This window comes from Marmota flaviventris, chromosome 16 (genome assembly GCF_047511675.1).
Source record: "Marmota flaviventris isolate mMarFla1 chromosome 16, mMarFla1.hap1, whole genome shotgun sequence".
Taxonomy (NCBI): Eukaryota; Metazoa; Chordata; class Mammalia; order Rodentia; family Sciuridae; genus Marmota; species Marmota flaviventris.
Genome location: NC_092513.1, coordinates 47,829,453 through 47,850,551, shown reverse-complemented (window position 1 = coordinate 47,850,551; position 21,099 = coordinate 47,829,453).

Sequence of the window (21,099 nt, the reverse complement as noted above, 5' to 3'; positions counted from 1 at the left end):
ACATTAATCCCCGTTCCATGCTGTTGTTCTTTGTGGAGTTTGGACTTCTCCAGCCACACACTTGGAGGAAATTTCATACAAACAGAGGAAACCAGACTCTTTCTGGGAGAACTTAGTCGCTGACTTACTACATTCGACATTGATGCCTGCTAAAGATAAAACCTGGGAAAAGACCTCCAGGTCCTATTCTCCATTGTTGCTGCCGGGGTCCTGTGTGTATGTCTCAACTGTGTACACATTTCCCGGGGTGGGGGCGCCATCAGTGCACAGCTGTCTGTGACAGGATCGCTGATGTTTACAGTAGCAAGTTTGTGCTGCTCCATGCCAAAGCATAGTGTTTCTTATTTTAAAGATGAGAACAATACCTTTTCTCCCCCAACTCCATTGTTATTTGGTTTACTAGATTTTCAGGAGAAGGAAGCAGTAAATTACCAAAGAAAAACGTGTAGATCTCACCAGGGTGTGCTTGTTTGAATTTGGATGAAGTTTAGCATACTGATCAGACGTGATGATATGGATCCTCTCTGCTTTGTGGTAAGTTGGTTTAGGAAAGTGAAAATTAAAAAAAATTAGATACTTTCCTGTGTTGACGCCCACACCTTTCTAGAAGCTCCAGGTTCAGCCAGATGTCCTGTGTCCAGTTTGATGGCTCCAGAAAGCCAGCTGGTTAGTGATCCTGGAGGCCTCTGTCAGCTGGGAACACCCACTGACGGCAAACCCTCTCTCCATGGTCTCCCAAAGTGTCTTCCTTATTTAATTTAATTCCATGAATTCCTTCTTCAATTCCATGAATCAACATTGCATTCTTCTACCAGTGTCAGTGAATCGTGGTATGTTGAGATATGTTTGTACCTTAATGTACAAATTATTTTCAAATCAGATCTATAGTGTTAGAATCAAAACCAGTGTTAGAAAGAAGTCAGAAGATGAATAAAGAATTTACCTATAATCCAAATAAATCATCTATTTCTTCATTCTGTTCAACAATACTTTTCTGAACAGCAACAGCTCTGGGTTCCTGCCTTGCTCAGCCACATCCCTCTCCTCTCCTGCAGTGCTTCTCAACCCTGACACTGGAGTCACTTAGAGAGCTTAAAAAAAAAAAAAAAAAAAACCTCCAAGCCTTGCTCCCAATCACAAGGATTCTGAGGATTTTTTAAATTTCCCCACGTAGCCCAAAAATGCAGCCAAAGTGGAGTTCCTTGTCGACTGCCTCCCTCTCTCTTTCCCCTCAGCTCTCCAGCTGCACTTCAAGACGGTACCTCTGGCCCTCCTCTACCTTAGGATGTTGAGATAATGAAGGCAAACCTGATGGTTCTTAAGACACTGATTCCCAAATAGCCTGATGTAAGAATCCACCAGAGCACTTACCAAACAGACCCATTCCCAGGCCCCTCCAGGAGCCTCGAGGTTCGGACTTAGTAGTTCTGAGACAAGGACCTAGAATCTATACATTCACATCCATGAGGTACATATGGATAGCAAAGTCTGGGAAATACTTTTATAGGACTTTTCTACTCAATGTGAGGTCTGGGGACCAGCAGTATTAACATCACATGGGAGCTTGTTAGATGTGCAGAAACTAAAGTCCCATCTAAGACTCACTGAAGCAGAATCTGCATTTTAACAAGATCCCAGATGATTCATATCACATTAAAATATCTCTATTTGGGCCAGGGATGTAGCTTGGTGGTACAGTATTTGCCTACCAGGTGCAAGGACCTGTACAGGGGAAAAAAAAACTCTCCAGTTGGTTTCCCTAATATTGATCTACAAAGCTTAGGCTCTTTATTTTTCCCTATTAGATTAATTCAGACTCATGCCTCTGTTGCTGTGATAAATTGTTACCTGTGAGAAACAATTTCATGGAAACTGATAAAAATACATTATCTGGATTATTATAAATGGCCAATTATTTTAATAAATTTCCATGAGTGGATGTTTCTGGATTAAGATTCAACTTAAGTTGAGCCTCAGAGAACCCAGCATTAACTCAAGAGTTGAATGTTGTACCCAGTTTTGTTATTTATTTTAAAGTATAATAGACACTAATTAAAAGTTTTAAGAGAAATGCCGGGTGCAGTGTAATCCCAGCAGCTCAGGAGACTGAAGCAGGGGGATTGCAAGTTCAACTCAGCAACTTAGTGAGCCCTGGGTTTTATCCCTAGTATTAAAAATTTAAAAAAAAAAGTTCTAGAGAAATGACATCTGCACTGAAGCTGAAACCTGAGTGTCTCTAAGTCAGTGTCGCCATTTTCATGGTCCTCTCTGCTAGGTACTGTTAAGACACCTCAATTCAGCTACTTCTAAGTGTCCATTGTGCAGTGTTCAAGAGACAAGGTCAGCACACCAAAAATCAACCTTACTTCTAAACACTAGAAATGAACAGGTAAAACCAAAAAAAATTTTTTTTAATATATTGTTTAGAATATCACCAAAAAATTAAATACTCAGGTATAAATCTAACAAAATTTCTGTGTGCTTCCTTTGAACTATGAATTGAGACACATACCATGCTGACAAATTAGAAGATTTGATGTACTCAAAATGTCAATTCTCCCCAACTTCACCTATAGATTTAACATAATTCCAATCAAAATCTCAGCAAAATATTTTTAAAGAGGGAAAACCTTTATCTATAAAACAAACAAAACAAACACTGTTAAGAGATTTAAAGGACAAGCTACAGAGTGGGGAAATATTTATAAATCACATTGGAAAGGACCTATATCCAGAATATATAAAGAACTCTCAAAACTTAGCAGTAAGGAAAAAAAAATGGGCAAAAGAATGTAAGAATGACAAATAAATACATGTAAAGATACTCAACGTCATTAGCAATTAAGGAAATGCAAATTAAAACTAGGATAAGGTACACTAAACACTTATTAGAATTACTAAAACAAAGCGTCATGAGAATACTAAGTACTGCATAGAAAACCCGAGACTCTCATGTTATGGGGTGCAGGGGTTCAAAATGGTCTAACCACTCTGGAAAATAGTTTGATGGTTTCTTAAATTGAACAGACAATCATCATATAATTGAACAATGCCACTCCCAATTATGTACCTTAGATAAATAATTAAAGCATGCATACAAATATTTATAGCAACTCTATTTATAATTACCCAATCTGGAAACAACCCAAATGTACTTCAATTGGTAAATGGATAAACCGACTATATGGTGTATCCACCCAGTGGAACACTACTCAGCAACAAGAAGGGAAGCAACTGCTGACTGTCTTAGCCCAGGGTACTGTAACAAAATACCATAGAGGGAATGGCTTAAATGACAGATGTTTATTTCTCATAGTTCTAGAGGCTAAAACGTCCAAATCAAGGGGCCCCTCATATGCAGTTCTTGGTGAAGTCCTCTTCCAGGCTTACAAGAGAATGGCCTTCTCACATATCTTCACAAGGAGAGAAGGAGCTCTGGTATCTCTCTTTAAAGGAGACAATCAGGGGGCTGTCCTGAGGTTCTAAGCATAAGAAAATCTCCAAAGAGGTTGGAGCTACCTAGGTAATAATGCCCCAAAGGAAGCCACTAGACTCCTCCCTGGAAACTGTCTGACACCATGTGTACAAAAGCCAGAGTAAATCTCCTCTGGATTAAGGCTAAATATGAAGGGGACTATTTACAGTGATATCCTTCCCAGAAGATAATAACAAGTGATAAAATCATTATAAAGAAGGTAAGACAGTTTATTTCTTTTATCTACTAGCTGGGATGGAGTAGAGGGGTCTCAAGGCTGCTTTGCTTCAAGGAACTATTTTTTAGACTTTTCAAAGTGAGAGTAAATTATGTTATATAAAACAAGATTATAGGTGTGTACAGGTAAATTAAAATTTTAGTATATGTTAAAACTAATGCACAGTATTTCTATGTCAAGATATTTTTACTATGTATGCTATATATTCTTTGTACATTTGTTTCTGAAATTCATCCCTTAATTTGACAGGAAGATTCATGTAATTTACCATACATGTCCACCAGAGGGAGACTCAAGACTGTGTTTTCCCCTTGGGACCTTGGGACTCCTCAGGTTTAATCAGTATACTTTAGCCAAGAATCTCTCCCTGGCATGTGAGTAAAGTGAGGCAATCCAAAATGGAGAAGAAATTTATCATTTCTGAATGAGATAAAAGGATAAAGAGGAAAGGAGTGGTTCTGTCCTCCTTAAAAGTCCCTGTTTTTACTCTAGGTCATGAAGAGACTTTCTCCTCCTGATCCTCCAGATTTGCAAACCTGGACTATTTGCTTTGGAAAGTGAAGCCCTTAGGATTCCTGGCAATTGCCAAGCCAGCAAACTATAGGAATCTTCCCACTCTACCTACCCACAACCAAAGGAATGTGCATGTGACTCACAGGAAACATTTGTCAAATCCAAGAGATCCCTCTAGGGATTTTAAGTCCTCTAACACTCTGACAGGGCCAAAGGTAATCCAGTCCTAGGTCATGCCACGGAATTTGGTGGTTGATGGGTTTAATCTTTCTTACAAGTCTTCATTTGCTAATTTGCTCAACGAAGAGGCAAGTTTCTTTCTTTCTTTCTTTCTTTCTTTTTTTTTTTTTTTTCCTGACATATATTACTAAACTGCTGAGATTGGCCTCAAATTTGCAATCCTCCTTACCCTGCCTCCCAAGTCTCTGGGATTTCAGATAAGTGCCACCATGCCCACCTATTGTTTTATCTTTCTAAACGGTAGTGTGTGCTTAGCGTGCGTGTGGCCATGCGTTTGAACTCCAGCACAACCGAAAAAGGAAAAAAAAAAAAAGTGTCTCTAATTATAGGAAAGATCTAACAATGAAATGAGCCTATCATTAAAAGCACAAAAAGGCTATATTCTAAAGCATATTTCTGAATAGAATGTGATGTTACTGTAGTTAAGATTTGGGAGTCAAGAAAACATTTATATATTACCCATTATGTACAAAAACTAGAAAAGATTTTTTGATGAACAGCTATGAAGTAACATGCCAGTATAACTTCAAGGCACTGACAGTATTTTTCTCTTCATGATTCTTTTAAACTAAATCAAACATATGTATTTGCACTTTCCATTCATGATCACCTAATTTCCCGTGTCAAGCCCCAAAACCAGATCTTGAAAATGAAAATAAAATTAAACTTGAGCTTACCACCCACTAGGGAACAAACACCTTGGTGTGGCGTGGCTTCACAGTAAAAAAAAAAAAAAATGACTTCAAGTCTCAGCTTAACATCTAGGACTTGGGGGTTTGCAGGAGTGGGGGTAAAAGTCGGGTCATAGCGAAGAAGCACTTTTTCCCTTAGTTCTAGTTAAGCAGGCTGCTGGTATGGGGAAGCAGTGAATGGTTAAGACTTAAAATTAAGACTTAACTCACTGGTTAAGAGTTAAAGCTGGTTAAGAAGATAATCTCACAGGTCTGTAGTGGGAAAAAAAAAGGGGGGTCTTAGTATTCTTTTCCTCAGTCTTCAATCAACTAAGGGAATTGGTGGGAAATGACAGAAGTTTTTTAGGAGATCCCCTTCACCCACGGTTTCTGTTCTTGCCAGAACCTAGGGCTGCAGGTGCCGCTGTGGCTGCTGCAGGTTGGGGCCGCCATGGGACTATCATGGCCTCAGCAGAATTTAGTGGACAGAGGTCTCGTGATGTCTGCAGGGAGTCATGGAAATAAATGGGAATTCATCTTTGGTTCCAGAGAACATAAAATGACCTGTTTCTGCTAGTTACACAGTAAAACAGAAACTTAAGAAGGAAAAATGAACCAGCAAAAAATGTAAACTTAGTTGCATCTGTTTTGGTCCTAGAGGAGAAGAGGTGGTCTGAACAACTGCAGAGACTCTGACACCTCACCATTTCCTTTTGTCCATAAACAGACACAGAATTGCAAGAACTTTTAGAGCCAAAGGTTAATCACAGAAAGGGATCGGTTTCCATCTCCCAGAAACAAATCTGTGTAAAAAAATCTGATGACATGTTTCTGGATTGACCGTAAAAACCATTTTTCCAAATAACATCAGCTGACTCACTGGATTCTGTCCTCGGGACTATCCCCAAATTCACTGGGGAAATCACTGTATTAAATCAGTTCAGTTTTACCAGAGAATGAAACAATTTGCAAAGTTATGTCATACAACCACATAATTAGTATAGATGAAAATACTATTAATTAGAGATAAGCATTTGTCCAAAAACTTGCTGTTATCAGATCTTGTGGAGATTTATCTCAGTCCTTTGCCAATCAGAAATACAAAATAGTATTAGATGTGAAAATGGAGTTCTTCATCTAAAAAATAGGTCCCTGTGACTCTTCTCTTAAAAAGAAAAAAAATGTTCATTTATTCACCTTCTTTTCCTGATTAAAAAGTCAGCTCTGATAGGAAATAATAAACAACGAGCCTTAAATTTTCATATTACCTTTCTTAAAAACTTTCTAAACATTGCCTTTGAAACGTAGTTTAAGATTGTCCCAAAAAATAATTATACTTGGGTCTTAAATCCAAAATTTGTAATATACAGAATTCTTTTAGCAAGACTATAAAATACAATAAATATAATGTTTACTTACTGCCCGTTTCTTATAAAGAATGAAAACTGGACATGATAAAATAACCAAATTTCTTCACAATCAACTTTTTAATGACATTTAATGACAAAATAAGTTTATCTCACAGCTTAATATGCACACCTTCTAATGACAAAGTTATAAGATAAAGTGCCACAAGAAAAAAATTATAGAAAGAACTATAATAACAATGATTATTTATATGTATTAACTCCATACTGCTAGAGGAATTTTTCTACAATGCAAATTTCTTCCCCAATTAAAATGCCAAAGTAACAGTTTACTTGTCTAATAAATTCATCTGTCTATCCATCCACTAAGAAAAAGAGGCTAGAGAAGCTCTCTCTCTTTTGCTAGGTGACAGATGCACTGTTTCTGGAGACAAGAGAAATGCATAAACACTGGTATCTTTAGACCAGCTCTGAAATTCCTGGGGGAGTTGCTACCCTACCCTTTAGTCTATGCCCAGGGCCAGTTGTACCAATCATCATAGAACTTAACCAGGAATAAGCATGCCACTCCCCACAACTCATTGCCTATACAGGGTGATTCCTACCTTTGAGAATAGATATTCAGAACAAGAGGATTCTGACCTTTGATTGGATCAAGACCCATGTAATAATAGGATTGGTACTTTATAAACAAAGTGGAGTAATAATAGGTGTTCTTGATAGGGAACACCTGCCATAGGCTACTCACTAGTATTTTTTAATTCATTAATTATACATTCAAGAGTAACCTACTACCTTCTAGGCACATTTGAAGGTCTGAAGGTGAAAGAGACATGCTGTTTGGGGAAAACACCACAAAGTTCAAGATGATCAGAAGTTCCAAAAGGAAGTAGAAAGAGATGTGACCCAAAAGATAAGCTCAGCAACTACTGAAGGAGCTTTAGGATCACATAGGGGATATTTTACATTCACCTTTTATAAATAAATAAAAGAAGGAAGTCACTGAGGAGTTTTAATTGGGGATCAGTGGAAAATAAGAGAAATTAGAAAGTCTGAGAAGAATAGAGGGAGAATTAATGGTTCTAGTGACTATTTGAATGAGACTGGGCTGGAAATGGAGAGGGAGAAGCTGAAGATGATGCCCCTATTTCTGGTTTGGACAGCTGGATAAAATGAGGCTCCATTAATGGAGATAAGGAAAAGAAGCGTGTTTAAGGAAGAAGATAATTCTGGGTTTTGTCCATTGAATTTAAGATTGTGGGATACTGAGCTACATTGGCCAGAGTGCTCTAGGGAAACAGAATCAAAATGATAGATATATGAGGAGATTTATTTTGGGAACTGACTCAAACAATTATGAAGGCTGAGAAGTCCAAGATGTGCCATCCACAAGGTAGAGATTTAATCAAGCTAATTCAGTTTGAATCCAAAGACTGAGAACCTGGGAGGCTGAAGGACTGATTATAGGCCTAAGTTTCAGGTCTGAGGCCTGAGAATCAGAAGCTCCAATGTCAGAGGACAAAAGAAAATAGATGTCCCAGTGAAGAAGAGAGGGAATTTTCCTTCCCTCTGCCTTTTTGCTCTATCCTCAACGGATTGGATGATGCCCACCTACGTCAATGAGGGCAGATCTTCTTAATCAGTCTACTGATTCGAATGCTAAGCTCTTCCAAAAATGCCTTCACAGACTCACCCAGAAATAATGGTTTGCCAGCTATCTGGGCATACCAGTCAAGTTGACCCACAAAATTAACCATCACACTAACTATCCAACTGGCAATAAAATGTGATAGAGATCTAGAACTTCAGTAAGGTATCAGAACTGAAGTTACAGATTTTGAAAGTTTTCACTATATCAATCGTCTTCACCAAAAACTCCAGAAAAGCCAACCTTATTATTCACATTTTACAGACTGAAATCTCACAGCACTTATCTATTGATTCCATGGGCCTAGAACACCTTCTTTCTTCATTTGTAACAATCTTCTTCTTTAAAAAGAAAGAAAAAATATCTATAATTTTCCCCATTCCAAACATATGTTCAAGTGGAATCAGTGTTGTGCCTTGTGCCCCCAAGTCCACTGACCCAAGCTGGGCCATATGGTATCTTACACTTAAGGCCACAGTCTCAGGTGACTTTTCCAGAGGAGTAAGAATTCTGATTTTTATGAATTATAACTGTGGTAAAGTTCCCCTTCCTCTCAGCACCTAACTACTGACATATAGCACAGTAAAAGGGAATAAAACTCAGGCCCATGAGAGGCAGAGAATGAACAAAGAGGAACTCTCTAACTGCAATAAGACCTCAGTTCTAATTACGTTCTGCTACACCCTTACTTTTCCATTTACAATCACCATCAAATTCTTCCCAGGATCCAAACTAGTTCAATGTGAATCTTTGTCACAAATATCCAAAATTCCTGATTAATGCACAAATTTGAGATTTGGACAGGTTCACTTGGTCCTATCCAGGCAAGCAGTACGCAGAACTTGAAATCAAACCCAGGGCATTCTGGCCACTGCACCATTGCAGAGTACAAGATGCTAAAGGGATGCCTACTTTCCAGCTAGGGAAGTCTCCACACCACATGGTTAATTAAATTTAAAAAAAAAAAAATTAACTCAAGAGCCAGGTGCAAATTCAGATGAGCTCAAATATTGCAACATTGGGTAAATCAGTTAATCTCTTTGAGCCCTATTTGAAAAATTATATAAATATCAGCTCTATTTACTTCATAGGTGTTTAGTTTAATTAAAGGAGCTAATACATATGAAAGCATTTTAAAACAGTAAAGAAAACATACCCCCAGGTAACTATTCCTTATATTTATCAGTAACAGAATTGTGTTTTAAATCTGTTTCTCCCTTGTTGCTTAAACCCACAATCTTAGGGGTGGGAAACAAATCTAGAATGTTATCTCATCCATGTTAATTTCCATCTGAATAAACAGTCACTTCTGTGTTATTGTTGTTACCGAACACTTATTGAAAGCCAGACAGGGTCTGAATGCCCTGCAAAATACAAAATCTAGAGAAGTCTCTGGGAAAGGCAGGAAGTCCAAAGCAATGGTTGGCATTATACTTGGAAACAAGAAACCAAAGGTGTGGTTCCCAAATCTTTTTCAGAATTAACATAGTACCTTGTCCATGTTACCGAGCCTGTTCTGCACCCTCTTTTCCCATTCCCACCTCTCATGGGGCATTTTGAAGGCTGGTAAGATATTCAATGTACACACCTAGGGAGACAGAGTATGATGTCCTATAATTAGGCTTGGTTCTGTTTCTTGCAGATACCACTTCATTTTAAAAACAGAACTCTCTCTTTTCCTTGGGGGCATTTTTAATGACATCATGCGGATGTCAGTGCTTCTATTTGCTGCACAGGTGTACCATGTTTAAACAATAGGAGATTCTTTGTTCTGAAAATGTCCATGTAAATCACATTTCATCAAAATCAAATTATATCCAGAACGCAACAAGAGAGCTTTCTATTTCTAGAATCCCTGTGGAAAACCACCAGGGAGGCAGTATTGTGTAAAGAATGGAAGGTGGAAGGGGACAAAACAAATTGGAGTCAGAAAATCAAGATTCAAGCCCCAGCTCAATGCTTCCTGATTATGTGACTCTTGGCAAGTCATTTAAACTTCTGCCCAATATGTAAAATGAGAATACTATGATTTTTTAAACCTACTTCATATATTTTTGCAAGTATCCAATGAAATGGTTTAGATCCCAAGAAGCTGAGGCAGGGGACTATAAGTTTGAGGTCAACCTCTGCAATTTAGCAAGACTTTGTGTCAAATTTTTAGAAAAGGGGGACTGAGGATATAATCCAGTGATAGAGTGCCCCTGGGTTCAATCCCCAATACTGGGAAAGAAAGACAGAGAGAGATAGAGAGAGAGAAGAAAGAAAAGAAAGAAAGAGAGAGAAAAAAAAGAGAGAGAGAGAAAGAAAGACAGACTAGATCCATGTCCTTTTTAATTTTGATTCCTATTTATAAAATTCCACTTACAAAAATTGGAAACAATGCAGGGAGGAAAGCAGAGGAATCATCTTAAGCAGCAGGCATATTGTTACACCTATTAAGCACTCAGTGTATTTCTTGAGTGAATAAAAAGAAAGTCTGATTCTGCCACCATTTATTATCCTAAGAAAGTGCAAATAGGGCTGGGGTTGTGGCTCAGTGGCAGAGCACTTGCCTAACATGTGTGAAGCACTGGGTTCGATCCTCTGCACCATATAAAAATAAATAAAATATAAAGGTATTGTGTCCATCTACAACTAAAAATATTTTTTTAAAAATCACAAATAGCCCTACACGTGGGTGGCACTCCTTTATTCTTACAACAAAGGTCACCAGCAACCAAAAAATTAAAAAAAAAATAAGCATGCTTATTATCAGAGTTACCATAGTGGCACAAATCACTTGTATGTTTTAAGTCATTCATTTATCTGAGGAGTCATTTATGTATCAAGACATATTTCTCAGAATGTGGTTCTCAAGACAATAAAATCCGAATTACTGGAGTTCACACTACTACTACTCCTAGATCCAGCCCAGATTTAGTGAATTCTAGAATGAAGCTGGATAATTTGCATTTTAACACACACACACACACACACACTCACACACACACACATAATTAAGCCACTTCTATACTGTAATTCTAAAGCTTGAGAGCAACTCTCAGGTTTTCAGGAATAAGAAATGTTAGAGTCTGTAAACAAGTCAAAATAACACCTGGCATTTTGCCAGGGGAATGTTAGAGTTCGTAAACAAGTCTGGATGGTGCCTGGCAAAATGCGAGAGGGAGTGGTTTGAGAAGTAACAAAAGCAAGCCATTAAGTGTGGAGATTCCTGATTGGTTGACTGATGTATCTAGTTTATGCTAATTAGATAAGCTGTGTGGAATGTATAAATACTGCTCCTGTCCTGCAATAAACGGCTCCTACTCCTGCTGTATCAATCTACACAAGTTATTCGTCACCCCCCCACCCCCCGCCCCGGGTTATTTTACTGCAGCCGGACTGCGGCAAAGAAAAACAATTATATCTTTGTAAAAACCTGGCTTGGAAGAAATGCCTTCAACCTCCTACGTTTTTGAAATGCTAAATATAATGAACATTCACTTCTAGTGAGACCTGGAAATTCATCATGCTATAAACAGTTAGCTAAAACTATATTAAATCTATGAAAAACCAGTTCCTGAAATTCCAATGTTGTGTTAATTAAACATACATACTGTGAAAGTAAGCAAATTTATCTACTAAGTGCCTAATAATCTGCAGGTCTCAATTTTTAACATTTGGATCTTTTTTTTTTTTTTTTTTTTTTTTTTTTTTTTGGTACTGGGGGAATTGAATCCAGAGACACTGCGACCACTGAGCCACATTCCCAGCCCTTTTAAAAAATATATTTTATTTACAGACAAGGTCTGGTTAAGTTGCTTAGAGCCTTGCTAAATTGCTGAGGCTGGCTTTGAACTTTCAATCTTCCTGCCTCAACCTCCTGAGCCACTGGGATTACATTTGTGTGCCACCGTGCCTAGCATCATTTGGATTATTCTTGATATTTGGTTTTCTGTAAATGGGGCAAGGCTGTAGTCAGATTATAGGCATGATGAGCTGGGATGCTCTTTTTCTGCAAGATGGGGAAGAGTAAACTATATGAGACTGTAGGAACCAGGTATCTAACAATTGGGTAGTCCTTGGGGTGGTGACTGTCAAAAACTTCAAGAGCCTCAAGATTTTGCCCTACTGACATGGCAGCAAGTTAGCCTGTCAAAGTTTCTATAGATGCTTCTAGAAGATACAAAGTTTCTTTAATAAATAAAACAATTTTATTATTCAAGCCACAACAAGTAGCATGAGCTTCAGGCTTACTATAACAGTTTCAAGTTCCACAGGAACAAAGTAAGAATGCCCAGGTTGATGCTGTGCATGGAACATTGTGGGTTTACATCCCAATGAGCAACCCCAAGCTTAGGAAACCAAAATCTTATAAAGCACTACAAGCAAACCTGCCCAACTTTGCCCCAGAAAGAGACATCATTATTCCAACAAAAAGCAAGCCCGTGCTCTAGAGGAAGACATTTTCCAAGATTCTCACTATAAAGCATTCTTGAAAAGATAGTTCAGAATAAAGGACTATCAGGAGCTCTGTTCACTAGCCATTCAAGAAAATCATGCAGACTTGTCTCTCAACAGTGACTTACCACGTCCTGAAAATGACCTGGAGTCACACTGGAGAAGATTTGATAGAAAAATCCCACCTTCACTTTCTCTACTTCAAGAAAATGTGAACAGAGTACAATGCCTGGTACACAGTAATTACTCAACAAATACTGATTTCCCTTCCCCAGGCTCCCTACACATCTTCTACATAATTTTGGTGTTCATTTACTCTTTCCTTTGATATATTCCCTTATTTTTCCCTGTTTTCAACTTTATAGAAAAAAATTAGTATTGTTGCTGTAAGAATGAATTACAAAGAAATTTGTCCCAGATGATCCTACCTATAACTTCTGCAAAGTTCTAAAATATTTGGGCTGTTTTGTCCTGGACTTCAGCTTTGTGCATGCGATACACTAGATGGTGCTAATGGCTTGATCTGAGCAGGGACATGCTCCAGGGAGGTAAAAGATTAACTAAACTTCACTTTGAATAGATGTTTTTATACATGTAAATCAAAGAAGTAAATCTCAATTATCGATAATTGTACTTCTTGGAAATATAAAGAGAAAATGCTGTGTAGAGTAAGAGTGGCCATTGGCCTTTCCTTCCCAAATTATTTATAATGAGCTTCACCAAGGATGAAATTCAGCTGATTTTGCAGAAATCAACATGTAATTTTTATCTTATAGAAAAGCTAATAAACTGAATGAAACTTCCAAACTAGAAAGTCACCAGTCCTGGAAAAGTGACAATATGGAGAAGTACTTTGTAGAGCAAGGCAGGATTTTCTTTCCAGACCCAGGCATGCTCAGGCAAGAATATAAGACTACAAGCCAGCCACAGGGGGGAAAAATTCTTCTGCTGCTCTAGATCAACAAACAACTAAATCACTAATCTGAAGGGCTCCTTTGCTTTCAGAAATTTAGCATGGAGTAAAGAGAAAGTCTGGCCTGAGTTAATTGTTCAGACTAGAAGCACAACCACCAGGATCATGAAATCCAATGCCAATATGAAACATGAAGGAAGATTTGTATGAATCATACTTCTTCTGAATTGCATTGCCGGGGGAAAAATTGTTCTAATTCGTAAATGTTAAAAGTACCCCTTACCTTTTAATAACTCTTCATTGAACACACCAGTTTTTATTGCTTTTGTCTTTTACGGGTGCTGGTACATCAGGCAGCATCCTTGCCATACCACACCAATGTGCCCCTACCGGGTAGGGTCAAAATAATAACTGTCCCAATTTTTATCTTCTAGGTGGAGTTTCCACACCAAATCTTTAACTCTTTTAAAGAATAGGAAATGTAAGCAAACCAGTTCCTCAATTAACCAAACTGTTAATTAAAATTGTTTTTATGAATGGCTGCAGCTAAAAGTTCAATACCTGGAGTTTTTTTAAAAATACATAAATTAAATTATATGTAAGCAAAAATATCAAGATATTTACCTCAGAGCTGCAAAGGACTAACTGTAATCAGTGAAAGGAGAAATAAACAAAGAAAACAAGGAATAGGTAGATATAAATTATTGGTAATGTATTACGATATTAGGTCTTGAGTGAGTAGTATATTCTTTGCCCATTATTTTATGAAAAGCATAAATCATTAAAATAAATTAAAAAGGCCATTAGTGAAAACAATGATAATGGTATCTTATGAACCAAGGACTACAATTAATCCAATTCTGTTCACTCAAATAAAAAATAGAATAGGTCAAAGGTAGCATAACTTATTCCACATTGGTATTACCCCAAGTCTTGCCATCTGCCCTGCTAACTATTCAACTATCTTAGATAATAACTTTTGCAAGGATATTTTAGATCAGGATGGTTCTTCTAATTCAGTGGAAATATGAGTGAGGAAGAGTCATTCTCATAATTTTATAAGGCTTCAGGTCAGAACAGGGAGGCAAGTACCTCCTTCCTCAGAAATGAAAATGTGTAAGGAACCAAATAAACATCAGAAGTTGTGTCCTGGGAGAATCCCCACTCCCAAGACAGAAGCTTCCAAACTAACACACTAAGCAAGAGAGCTGGACAAAGGCCAGGGAACCCAGCATGGGATCAGAACAGTAAAGGAGAGACACAAGCATCCTCCCTGAAAGAGACTCTCTACAGCCAGACCCTAGAAACATAATTGCAAAAATGTAGGACCAAGGGTAAGACATTTAAAAGATACAAGTAGGCATAGCTCAGAAAAAGCCTTCTCTAGTTTCATTCAAGGATCATAAGCAAATATTTTCTGCATCAATACTTGATGTTAAAGTTCTTCTTAAAACTAAATGTCATGCTTTTAGTAAGAGCAGCTTTATAAATACAATTTAATGCCTTTGATTCACTATTTAGAACATTCATCTATTTTTTCAACAAACATTTACCTCCTCTGTTCTTGGAACCGTAATTTGTGTCATTGCCACTGTAAGGCAAAAGAAATGGAGACACAAGTTACAGAACACTGAGCTGAATTTGTTGCTACCCCCAAAATAGGCTCTGAATATGACTCTCATATCCTTGATATAAGCTTTCTAGTTCTCCTTAACTTCACACCTACAGGATCGTGCATATTTAAAAGCCACTGAATTGGCAGTTCGGGTTAATTGAAGAACTGGTTCATTTACATTTCCTATTCTGTACTTGTTCCAAATGTGAAAACCTATAAACTTCCTGTCTTCATTACCCTCTCCTCTTGCCAGCAGGGTAACCAATCCTCCTCACAAGATTCTAAAATGCTACAGATGCTAATGATGATGTCTTGGAGTTCAAAAAAAAAAAAAAAAAATGCATTAACAAACCCCTGGAAGCATGCAATGAAAGCCAGTAGGGACTTTCCATCCTGTGAAGCAAACTCATCCTAGACCTCAGCCCAGTCAGTTATCAGGTTAAGCATAATTCTTTAATGGGCTTGTTAAAGAGAAAAAAAGTAAATTGGAGGCCATTCAAAGGCAAGGACTATGTTTTCAACTTCTTTGTAATTCCCCACAGTAATCTCGTATAATTCTTGGTTGACAGTTGTTCCTCCATTAACAATTAGCTTTTGTTGATTTATCCCTTTTATGTGTTTTTCAAACAAAGAACAGAGCAGTGTCATGGGGGTTACATGAGCAACAGGATCATTAAAATTAACCAATGATTAAACTTCAAGTTTAATATAGACATATCAATTGATTCCTTCCTAAGCAAGATAAGAATATTAGCAAATTTTCACTTCCTCCCACATATTCATTTTTGTTAGTTATTATTATATTATCAGGTTTTATAACATTTACATTTGCTTCTACAATTAAAATTCATTCAATTGTTAAATCTTAGATCTAGTTATAAATTAATCTGATAATCACTGCCTGTTCTTTTACCACTTCTTTTCCACTCCTAGGTTCTGGTTTTTATTTTTGTTTTTGTTTTTTGATTATCAGTATTTATCAAATAATCTTTTTTTCAATAAGGTTTCATATATGCTGTATGCACTGAATACTTTGAATATTTAGAAATAACTTTCTGTTATCTTTATATATGAACGACAATTTGACTGGATATTATATTCTTGGGTTATGCTTTTTCCCTGCATTGTCTCCTAACATTCAATCTTACTACACAAATACAGATAATATATATATATATATATATATATATATATAATATTATATTTATAAATACATTTTCTTTGATGTTCATTAAGGTTTCTACTTTAGTGATGTCAATTATCTTTCTGTTTTATTGGCTATGACTTCTTTATATTATCTTTTGCCTAACTGTTTAACATATTTTTTACATTGATTCTCTTAAGCCTTTGTACCACATCACTAATTCAGTGTTAAGCCGTGTCTAATCTGTTGGGTGGTATATAATGTTGTTGATCTTCTGTTTCTCTAGCTCTGTGGCTTCCCTTTTCATTTCATTCTGCTACTTGAGAACTTGTGTGTTATGTTCTTACTAAATCCTTCTACAAACAAAACATTCAGAGAATTTTTTCCGTTCCTTTTGATTTTATTTTTCCTAGATTAGCTTGTTCCTCAGTCTTTGTTATACTATCTCTTACTTATTATTATTAATTGACTTATTTGCTACATTATACTTACATAGCTACATGTTGTCTCTTTTCATGTTAACAGGAGCCATTCTACCTGGACCTTCTGTTTTGTTGATGAGGGTGAGTTCTCTTTAGTCTCTTTGTGTCTTATAAAACTCACTTTATCAGGTTTGGTTTGTTTGTTTGTGGGGGGGGGGGTTCTGTTTTATGGTTGTTGTTGTTGTTGTTGTTGTTTGAACCAGGGACACTTAACCACTGCACATCCCCAGACCTTTTCTATACTTATTTAGAGACAGGGTCTCACTGAGTTGCTTAGGGCCTTGATAAATTGCTGGGGCTGGCTTTGCACCTGTGATCCTCCCACCTGAGCCTCTGAAGCAGCTGGGATTATAGGCTTGCACCACCATGCCCAGCATTTCATCAGTTTTTAAGATGCCCATTTTATATATTTTAACATCTCCAAAATTGTTGTACATTTTAATTGTTGTACATTTTAATTGTTGTACAATTTAATTGGCAGAATTTTTTCAGTATTTTATTTTTCCTCTTTGGGGCTACATTATGAAAATATATATTACAAACCTCTAATTTTCTTCCAGCTCTCAACTCTAAAACCCTCTCTCATACTTAGTATATGATCATGTATTCTACTTCATATGGAAAATAAAATCCATCAGACGCCTTTGACTTTCCATCAGAAAACTCAAAACTTAAAGAATTCTTCCCTCCAGCTACATCAGAAAAGGTAACTTAAACCATCCTGTCTACAGTTATCCCTTCCTCTGAGTTCTGGATCCCCTGTCCTGTCGTAGGAAACGACCTGTCTGTCTCATGCATTGTCAGATCCTTCCCTTTCTTCTAACTCCTTTCTATAAGGTTTTAAGTCAGTTTAGTCAAAGCCATTGTTTAAAATAAATAAATAAATAAATAGCTTCCCTCACTGTCACATTCCTTCTGCTCCTTCAAAGCCAGACTTTTTAAAGATCCTCATTTGTGGGCTGAAGTTGTGACTCAGCCGTAGAGCGCTCACCTAGCATGTGTGAGGCCCTGGGTTTAATCCTCAGTACCACCTAGAAAAAAAATAAAATAAACATATTGTGTCAAAAAATAATAATTTTTTTAAAAAAAAGATCTTCATTTGTTCAACTCTGACTCATTCCCTAAGTCAAGTCATTCTAATTTGTTTCTGACCCTACCTTTGCTGCAAAAAACCACTCTCAGAAGGTCACCAGTGACTTCCCAGCAGGTCACCAGTGACTTTCTTATGGCTAAATGCAATGAACTTCAGTCTCAGTTGTACCAATCACTCCTTCTAAATACTTCCTTTGACTTCCATCTCAACACACTCTTCTAGTTTTACTTTTGCCTTTCTGGTAACTTCTTCTCAATATCTTCTGTAGAGTTTTCTTCTGCTGCCTGTCCCTTAGATTTTCCTTTCTATAATAAGTATGCTAGAATCTTTTCTCGTTCTACAAATGTCTAAATCTTATGGCTTCAATTACATCTGCACTAGTTAGCTTCTCAATTTATAGCATTATTACCAAATATTTCTCCTGTACATCTAACTCAAAGTTATCAGGTTCAAAAGGAAATTTTTTCCATTCTAGATTCTGCTCCTCTTCACTTTTGTGCTTCACTAAATGGCACCACCACCCAGTTCAGTTTATTTTGTTTTGTTTCGATTTGTTTTTTACTCTAAGCTAAGCATTAGGCTCACTGTCTGTACTTCATTATGAAGTTCTCTAAGCTATTCTGTGTCACCACTGGCATTGCCAATTTCAAGTTACTATTCTTTTTTTTCTACATTTTTTATTGGTACAGGATAGTTGTACACAAAGATGGAATTTGTTTTTATATGTTCGTACATGCACACAATATAACACTATAATTCGTTTTTTTAGATATTTTTTAATTGTGGATGGACACAATACCTTTGTTTTATTTATTTTTTTTAATGTGGTGCTGAGATTCAAACCTAGTGCCCCACACATGCTAGGCAACTGTTCAACCACTGAGCTACAACCCAGCCCATAACAATATAATTTGGCCAATATCACTGTCCATCATTTCCCCTCCCTCTCTACTTCCCAATCCTTAGTCCCTTTCCTCTACTGATGTCCCTTTGATTTTGGGAAGATCTACCCCCACCTTTGTTTTCCTTCTTCCTCTCTAGCTTCTGCATATGAGAGAAAACACAGGACTCTTAGCCTTCTGAGTTTGACTTATTTCAGTTAACATGATGGTCTCTGGTTCCATCCATTTTCCTGAAAATTCCATAATTTCATTATTCTTTGTGGCTGAATGAAACTCCATTGTGTATATATAACACATATTCTTTATCCATTCATCCATTGATGAAAACCTAGGTTGGATCCAAAGTTTGGCTGTTATGAATTGTGCTGCTATAAACATGTGTATGCATGTATCACTGTAGTAAGGTGACTTTCATACTTCAGAGTAAACACCAAGAAGTGATATAGCTGGGTCATTTGGTGGTTCCTCAAGTTACTATTCTTCTTGCCCATTTCACTGTAATAATTTCCAACTTTCTTTTCCAAAGTGCTTCACTGAAATTCAAATCTGATCACATCACATCCTATACCCTTAAAATCTTACAATAACTGGCCATTGCCTATGGAATATCCCCCAAGCCCTTTAACCTGGCATGCATACCCCTGCATAGCTTTGGTTTCTTTATACTTCTCCAAATCCACCTGTGTCTCACATTATGTACTCTAGTCAAGCTAGATCATGGATAGATCCAATTTTCTCTCTTTAACCTCCTTTCTGTGGCTTTTAATCAGCTAATTTTGAGAAATGAGTGAAGTATATCTCTCCAAGCATTAGATATGACTGAAACAGTTGCAGTTGAACCACTTTTAGACAAGACATGCACTGTCCAGGTACAGCATTAGCACTTTCTCTTATCTCCTACATCTGCCCTTTTCAGACATTCATGCTACCAGTCTAGCACCTCCAAAACATTTTGAGACCTTCAAACTAAGAAATATACCTGTGTTTTTCTGCCCCTGCTTCAAAACTAAAGTGAACTGGGCTGGTCTAAATTCTAAGACAAGTACTTCTGACTTCCCTGTGAATAACCAGAGTTAATCTGATAGTTTTTCTTTTTCTTTGATTAACATCTGACAAAGGATTTTTTTATCTTCAGGAGCAAGGACAGTGATTGGTTAACATAAAAAGTATTTATAAGGACCTCATATGGCAACTGGTGTTTAATAATTACTTTAAAATATATTCATAATGATGGGGAAAGATTTAGTTCCTTTGATATAACTTCAAATTCCTTATTAAAGTTTGCTTTAATAAAGTGACTACTTTTTTAAGATTGCTATTCTATTAACAAATTTTTTAAATGTAGAGAAATTTAAAGGTGTGTTTTATTCCATAATTTGCCTATAATAAAACCATTAAATTGGATAAAACTAGAATTATCATTTATTCCCTAGTAACCAAATAAATTTTATGAAGCCAGGTGTTAGTCCTAAATTTTCTTTATATCATCTCTTATGGTTAACAGGGTCAATCTCTTTTCATACAAGGTTGTATAAACTACAAAATAAACTGAAGTACTGAGGGAAAGTAGTGAAATTAATCACCAACCAAGCAAGATAAGTCATTTATGCTCCAAATGTTTCTTTTCATCCAATTTTTTCAGATATAATCTTCCATTTAAGTGCAGTTTCATGCTAAATTGAAACAATTTTACTCCTACTAGTTAGTTGGATCAATTTAGTGGAGTAAATCCCATTTGTTTGGAATTGTTTAATAAAATAGCTGATTGACTAAACTATTGCTTTCACCTGACTATGTTAGTTCAACATCACTAGGTTTCACCTGGCTATGTTATTTCAAAATGATGATCTGGTCAAGTCTAGAAAGAATTCATTTGTTCTAAGGGCAATTTGTTCATTTGTTCTATGGGCAATTTTCATCCATAAGAATAGATTATTACTTTAAAGACTTTTCCCCCCATGGTGTACTGCCAGGCAATTTGAGCCACTGTGGTAAATTAACATCGTATTATATATGCAACCCTAAATGGCAGCTTCCAAAAGAAAGCTCTTTCTGACTTGTTCACTATTGTTTATGTAGCACATAGACTGTAAACATTCAGAAAATAATTAATTGAATTAAATAAATTAATTAGTAGAAAAATTATCATCAGTTGCCTATCTTATCCAGATAAAATGTCTATAGAAAATCTGACTCGTTACATTTTATGTCATAGTATCTCTCAACATAAAGACTTCTGGGTAATTATAAAACTGAAAAAGTACTGTAGCCCCAGTACTGATTTGGGTTCAAGACAGTGGCTCCCAGGGCATCAGAATCACCTAGAGAACAAGTTAAAATACAGATCATTGAGCCCCA